The following is an 8398-nucleotide window of genomic DNA, read 5'->3' on the forward strand; positions in this document are numbered from 1 at the left end:
CCTGATCAATGTAGTCTCCCACTCTAACCCCTATGTCCTCCTTAAGGAGTTCCATTAAACCACTATATTTACTTAAAGCCAACGATTTCCCCTCCATCCACCTATCTTCCCAAAACCTTATATTGGAGCCATTTCCCATAATCAACCTCAACCCTTCTCTTAGTAGTCCTCTATTTCTAACAATGTTCTGCCAGATCTTTGAACCACTTGGGAGGTCATTATTATATAGGTTCCACCGAAAGGAGGTATTAGACAAATATTTGGCTTTCATAATATTTCCCCACCCCGTGTTTCCTTCTGCCAATCTCCATCCAATTTTTGTAAGGAGAGCTTTATTAAGGTCTTTCATTCTTCTAATCCCAAGCCCCCCCTAGCTTTGGGTTTACACACCTCCTCCTAGTTGACTAGATTCAATTTATTTTTCTTTTTAGTCCCTGACCACAGGAAATTCCTTTGAATTCTCTCAATTTTCTCGACCATATTAAGATTAATCTTAAATATGGATAAGAAATAAATAGGGATTCCCTGAAGGGCAATAGCAATCAGTTGAAGTTTTTTGGCATTGCTTAATATCTTCCCTTTCCACCCTGCAAGCTTCTTTTGAATTCTCTCCACTATCAAATTCCAAAATTCATTAGACATCTCCTTGGTAGTGAGTGGGAGGCCTAAATAAGTGTTTGGGATGCAAGTGGATTTGCAATCCAAGATGTTATTCTTATGCTTGTCTTGATGTTTTATTTTGAGAGGATTTCATGGGGATTGTTTTGACATTACTCACCCTTGGATAGGGAAGAAGTGGCCATGTATGAGGGAAGGACCTTAGTTGGACCTCAATGTTGTAGAGTCTCCTCTCATGGTGAGAGGAGGGAAAGAGGGTAGGGTGTATGGGCCCCTACTTTTCATCACATACCATGTTTGATATTGTGAATTCTTGATATGGAAAGGAATGAAAATCCTTGTGGTAATAGCCTTGAAAGGTCCTTGTAGAAGAACATAAGTTCTTGAAGTTTTAGCCTCGAAAGGGCTATGTTATGGTATGGTGATTGACATCTCCCATTGGGAAAATCCACCTCCCCCCTAGTCAAGTTCTATGCTTGGACCTATTGTGTAAATCCGGATTGGGGTGCATGCTTGAATTGTTCATCTTATTATGTTGTTTTACATCCATGTTGGTTCTTGTCTTTCCCATGGTTCCCTTGATGCATTGAAGACTTTGGTAAAGATCTCTCGTGAAAGCCCTAGAAGAGAATTCAATTGAATTGTAACATTATGTAAAAATGTATTTTAAATTTTGATGTATTTGGCAAAGACGTCGAGTTTTCTTACTGGTTCTTTCCCACTAGAGCCTTGAACTAGGTTGATTAATAAAGGAGAAAAGATTTAGTAACACTCTATTTGCAAATCTATGTTATTTCAATCTTGCATGGTTGATGAACTAAATTATCAAACTCCCTTGTTAAACTAAGTAATTAATGCAATAAAAATTGGTAAGGACATACACACCTCTTGCTAAAATATAGTTCTAGGCAAAAATATTCACATACTTTCAAAAGAAAGAGAGGACAAAATTTTCAAACATCCATCTATAGGATGCTGGAGTTTGTATGAGAGAATGTATTATCCTTTGATTGAAATAGAGAATATTCCCTTTTAATACTCTTGTTTGTTTTTTTTTTAAAAAAGATAATAATAAAAGAAAGGGAAGAAATATATATATAATTAATTTTTATCCTAAGCACTCAAATATCCTCATAAGCCTATCCTATAGTTTCACCCACAAATATTTATGCAATAACTTATGCACTTATCATCCCACTCAATCTTTCTCCTTGTCATCAGATTTGGTAGAGAGGCAGACTTGTAACCAAAGTCAATGAATTTTTATGGGTGACATGACCCTTGCATCTTCCTAGAAATTCATAGGGCTCATTTAGGCCTTGTGATTAGTAAGGAAAGTGGTTTTGTTGGCGGGTAGATGGGCTTTTAAGCCAAGTTCTTTTGGCATGAGTGTTCAACACTCTTCCTTGCCTTTTCTTAGTGCCAGTTCTTCTTAGGCTTTGCCCACACATGTGAGAGGGGGACCAGACCTGCCAAGGCAGGGCTTGGGCAGCGTGAGCCTTGGGGATCGCCCAAGGGGTGTGGGAGAGTGCATAGTTAATAAAGTGTGCATAAGCAAAGACAATTTCTATCAACATCAACTCTTTCTTCCCCCACTATGAAATTTTCATAGCACTTGGATCACATGCTATACTGGTCTACATGTGCAGACATGGGGCCACGTGTGGGTAGGTGTGTTGGGTAGCTAGGGTTAGTTAGGAGAGTCAGGGGTTAGTAGAGTTAAATGTTAGTAAGGTTAGTGTTTTAGGAGAGTTAGTAGTATTGTGTGTTTAATAGTTTTTCATTAAATAAATTTAAATGTTAGAAAGTTAGCTTGTAGCATTAGTGTTAGGTATTAATATAGTGTTAGTGGACTTTTAAATTAGTGTAGTTAATATGTTTGAGAGCTTAGTTTGTATAAATGTAAAGTTAGTTTGAATGTAGTTTATTATTGTTTTAAATTATGTTTTTTTTTGTGTGTTAATAATGTTTTTAAATTAATGTTAGTATTTTCATAATTGTTTTACTAAGTTAGTGTTACTTTGTTTTAATTGTTTTTTTTAAATGTTAGCATGTAATAAATGTTAGATTTATCTATAGTTAAGATGGTGTGTATTGTTAGTAGTTTAATTTTGCTCAAATTTTAATTGATATAATGGTATTCAACATTTTAGATTAATAGATTGTTGTTTAGAGTTTAGTTGTAGTTAAATTAGTTATGTGAGTTAGTTTTAATATTGATATTTTAAAAGGTTTTAGAGTTAGTTATTAAATTCAAGTAAATGAAATTTAATTGGTTTTAATATTTATTATTTATATTAGTTGGGACTTTTAATGTTAGTATTATGATAGTTAGATAGTATAGACTTTGGTAATGTTAATACTTGTATTTCTTTTGTATTAGTAAAAGTTATTTAATTAGTTTAGTTAGTTCAATGCTAGGTGTTAGTTTCAATAGTTAGTTCTATGATTGTGATTTCTAAATAACTAAGAGCTATAATTACTTAAATTGTTATTAAAAGAAATCAATTATACTGGTTACTAACATTCTAATTTGTTAACATTATAGTGGATACTAATAAATATTTTAAATCTATTGAGTCGTCCTCACTTTTTGATGATAAGTTGTGAGATGGTTAGAAAGTTAATTTAGTAATTAGTAAAGTTCTATCATTATTGGTTAATATGCTCTCTAAGATAAGTCAGTTAGTAGATTTAAGCCGTCTTAAAGGTAATCGAGATCTATTACAAGTGATTATATTGTTCCTAAACCAAAAGTTAGTATTAGTTTATATTAAGTGTTTTGATTAGTATATCTACAAATGAAAGCTTATAGTAGACCTTGATATTAAACTAAAGCCTATGAAATTCTTGGAATTATACGAAAGAGATCAAACCTTCACAAATAAGTTAATCTTGGACTATCACCATAGACCTTGTCAATATTATGGTAAGTGAAAGACTCGAAAGCTAATAAGGAATAATAGCAATTAATGAAGAATATGATGACAATCGTAAATAGATATCAAAATAAGACATAATATATAAGATCACAAGTTACCAACGCAAAAAAAGAAAACCATAAATGAAGAGTAACTAAGTGAGAGGAAGGAAAATTAAGTGAGTATGGCACCTAGGGTACAATAGAGGAGAAGATAGGTTTACAAGTAATACCGACCTAGAATTGGCAATGACACCAATTAAACAAGTTCATCAAGGTAATGAGACAACACCATAAAAAGGACTAATCTAATAACCAAAGACGTATAATTAAAAAAATAGCTATTGAATACATTATTCGTGATAAACCTTTCTTAACCACCAAGAGATTTGGAAAAGCTACAATGAGCTTGAATATTCTAGATATAAAGAACAACCACCCTATCTATCTAGGAAGAAGTTGTACATATATATTGGTAGGTACCATAATGTGGGATGATACCTAAATAATCAATGTCAAGTTAATTGGAAAAATATTTTATAAGTCTATATTTCAATTATATATTAGATTGTTAGGAAAGTGAGCTAAACTCAAGACAAGGCCTAAGTGGGACAAATGAGTTAGATCAAAGTAGGTCCTATATAGGGATGTTGAAGCCCTAACTTCAGAGACTTCCAGGAGGAAGTCGATAGCTGGGGGGGAGGATGTAAGGCCCACCCTCATATCCCATTATAAATACTAAGGAATGAATGTGATTAGGAGATAAATTAAGTCATGATTGACATTTTCGCTATTAATAAGGATTTATGAGTCTCTTTTGGAGACTTAGATTATCATAATGTTGATACTCTATCTAATAACAAAGGTCAATACCACAAGAAAATGAGATTCAAAATGTTCAAGTTAAGAATCTAGCCACGAGATACTAGGGATGATCTACCAGGCAACTAGGAAAGATTAAATAACATTTATTCCACTAAGAACAACTTTGAGCATAGGTTATGATGACTATAAGACATATGGATATGGTTGGAAATTGGTTCTAACTTATTATGACATAATTATTGAAACATTCTATTAGTCTGAGGGTTAACCCTGGGAAATCACACAAATTGTTCATAAGGTGATAAAGGGATATTGCTAGGAACGTCACTATACCTAACTTAATTAAAAGGTACTAGTTACCTAGTCTGCACATGAGCAATTTTCACTTAGGACATATATGTTACGATTCATTTTATATGTTTTCATGATTTACTAAAGAGGATTTAGAGTTCCATTGAAAGAGTTGGGGGAATGATAAAGAGTTATATTAAGAAAGATCATTGTTGACACACATATTTGATATTTCAATGTTTTGAATATTTTATGAGGATTATTAGATGGAAGTTTATTGTAAATGTTATGCAAATTTTGTGATATTAGATTATTTTGCATTATCTGCATTTGTTGTATTGAGCTACTAATGTTTAAATTGAGTGTGTAGGAAGAGGAACCATGGAAACTTTAACGAGGAAACAAGGTATAGACACATGTTAAATGACTCTACCAAGGTGAATCTTTGTAAGATTCATGAACCTCATTGTGATGTGCTTATTTTGTAAACGTGAGATGTGTGTGTGTGGTGTGTTTTTCATGTGTAGATTTTGAATGTATAATGTGTAGTGTATTTTGTGTGTGTCATTTGACACTCATACTTGTTATGAGAAATGACATGTTATTCATCAATGGATCATGTGGCCACCTTATTCCGTGATAAATACCTCAATTAAGGAATTTGATTATTGTCTTAGTTAAGAGAGGACAAGGTTGTCACCTTTAACAAAAAAAAAAAAGGAAATTTGAATTACCTAGCTTTAGGAGGGTCATAAAGTAACTTTAGGGTACATTATGATTAAAATTAACACTACCCATGTTAGTACTATAGGTTAGGGGGTTATTAATGACCTCTATGGTGTCTTGTGGACCTAGGAGACCCCATGAAAATGACATTCTTCATTGAATCCGAAAATAAGAGGGTTATAAATAGAGGCAAGGCTAAAATTGAAACTCACTTGGCAACTCTCTACTTTTAGAGACTAATAAGGTTGAAGAAAGAGAAGGGAGCTCTGCTGCAAGTATTCATTGCCTTGCTTGGAGGAAGGTTGGTAACATGATCCATGAAGTCTCTTCATTTTTTCATGTAGGTTAGAATGATTTTTTCATTGCATGATGGGATTGTGGTGTCTTGTGGTGAATTTGTGAGTAGATCTACTTGTATGTTGCACGTGGGTAGTGTTGTGTGAGTCTCTCTTGAATTTTTTGTTCATGTTATATGTCTTGTGAATTGGGTGTAAGGCATCACTCACCCTCGAGAGGGAAGAAATGCATGGGGTGAAGAGGTTAGTTGGGCTCACACATGGAGTTGAGGAGTTCTCCCTTGTGTGGAGATGGTTGAATATGTTAATGAAATGCAAATCATCTTGCTCACGTGCATCTTGGGAGGTATAAGGTGGTATGAGCAAGGGAAGATGTTGATTGCCCCGAAAGGGCATTGTGAACATGTTGATTGCCCCGAAAGGGCATTTTGATATTGAAAAGATGTGAATTTTGAAGGCTATGCAATCCTCCTCATGATGAGAGCCCACCTTCACCCAATTCTTGATTCATTTGTTGAATATTTGTGCAAAGCCTTGGGATGGGGTGTGTTAAGAGTATACTGTGTAATCCTATCAATTTTATTGTGCATATGCATGGCATGTGAATGTGAAGCATGAAACTGTTTATATCTTGTTTCCTCGAGCTCGGTGGGTGGCCTCCTTGAGGCCTAGGTTGGGAGGTGAGCCTCCATGGTTCTCTATTTGTTTCCTTGTGCAGGTATTTATTTGGAGAGTATTGAAAGCTTGATGGCATGAAGTTATTTTCTTGCATTGAAAGAGATTCATTAGTATTATGTTGAAATAAAAAGATTAATCTCCACTAGTTATGTGAAGGGATTTGTATTGTATAAGTGTAGTGTTGTCTCCAATCTTTGTGACCAAAGGGGAGAGTTTGAATAATGTATGTTTTGATGGTTCTTTCATGGTGTCAAACTTGTTATGATCATCTCTTCATCTTTGGATTATGTTTAGCATTGTGTAGGCAGTTTTATAATAGTTGATGTTGTAATACCAATTCTCCATATGGAATAGTTGAAGAAAAGTATTTGTAATTTGGTGTATTTTGAGGTAATGATCTGAATGTTATCATTGATATTCTTATTCTTGTTTTCAACTTCATAAGGAAAATTTGATTGTATGGAAAAGTTTGTATTGTTTTGATCTTGTGGCTAAATAGGTAGTATGAATGGTAGATTTAAATAGGTAGTATTGTTTTGCTCAATATGAAGTATGAATGGTAGATTTAATTTAAGTGATATTAATGTGGAGAAGCATGATGATTCTGAAAATTAGGATCAATTAACTCCATTTAATTGTAAGTAGATCTATTAAAAAAAAAAAAAAGTTGCCTATATTAGCTTGTTAATTTCTAAATGGTTTTATAATCAATGTGATGTTGGAATAATATTCATCACCACCTAAATTGTTGAGAAATAATATGTAGAAATTCTAAGCATAAAATTAAACTCTGAACAATCTGCCAAGCACACAAAAAGCTCTCTGGAAAATATATGGACAAGAGCAAAAGACCCCCTCTTCAATTACAGATAATTAAAATATTCAAATTTCAATAAAATAAAATAAAACCTATAACCACTGTGTCACCAAATTCAATTAATAATTACAAGGATATCATAAAATATCCACAAGGAAATATGTTTATATTATTTCCTTAGGAGGGTGGTCAGGTAATTAAGTTGTGTCAGAACTTGTCTTTAGAAAGAATAAAATTAAGAAAAAAGCACTAATCCAATGATGTGAAGTGGTCACATCTTACTCCATGCTTCTAGGTCGAATGGAGAGTAACCTAAACAAGTTTGCACAAGTCAATATGGTGACATCACTTTTGGATCACATTAAAACACTCACCTTACCTTGTCGTTCACAATTTGCAAACTCACTAAAAAGAGTAGTTGGGGCTATCATATCATGCTTCATACATTCCTTTTTCCACCCTAGCCATGCTAAAAATTTGGTAGCAGATTTAAGGGGGAGTCGACCATCCAAAAAGGTAGGTGGGAACTTTAAAATTTAAAAAAAAAAAAAAAAAAACCAACACACCAAAGTTCCATCCTAAGTCAAAGTCCTCCTTTCCCCATAAGTGCCTAGCCCTAGGCATGGGGTGTGCTAATAAAAGCTTTTCCTGTCCACTCACACCCAAGAAACCAAGTCTTGCATGTACTGCAAGAAAAACATAAAGTTTGAAAGTTTTAGGTGGGTGTTAAAGATTCCAAACTATAATCCAGGGGTAGCTTTAACATAGAGTTTGGAATTACATAGGAATTAATAAAATAAGAAGAATGTAGTCTTAAAACTCAAATCACAAGTGGGGTAAGTTGTATGCTAAATTATGTGGATTGTTTGCTAGGTTTAGGATCAAGTCTAGTGTAAAGTAAATAGGAATAAAGTGTTGTAATGGGTCATAAAAGACAATTATTATAAGAAAAATGTTGGTTATCATATATAAAGTGGATAATGAATTTTAATGTTGTCCCAAGTGTTACATCATGGTAATTAGGATAGCAAGTAGTAGGACTTTAATTTAAGAAATGTAATGAATTTTAGGGTTAATTTCCAAATTATACATTACTTTAAAGATAATTTATTTATATGTGTGAGGGGTTATATGTCAAGCTAGAATCATAATAGAAGTTGCATAAAATTTATGTAACTCTTAATAATTATTATAATAATACTAATAATAAAATAATAATAATAATTT

Source organism: Cupressus sempervirens, chromosome 7, assembly GCF_028749045.1.
Source record: "Cupressus sempervirens isolate cs-2001-9-10 chromosome 7, ASM2874904v1, whole genome shotgun sequence".
Taxonomy (NCBI): domain Eukaryota; kingdom Viridiplantae; phylum Streptophyta; class Pinopsida; order Cupressales; family Cupressaceae; genus Cupressus; species Cupressus sempervirens.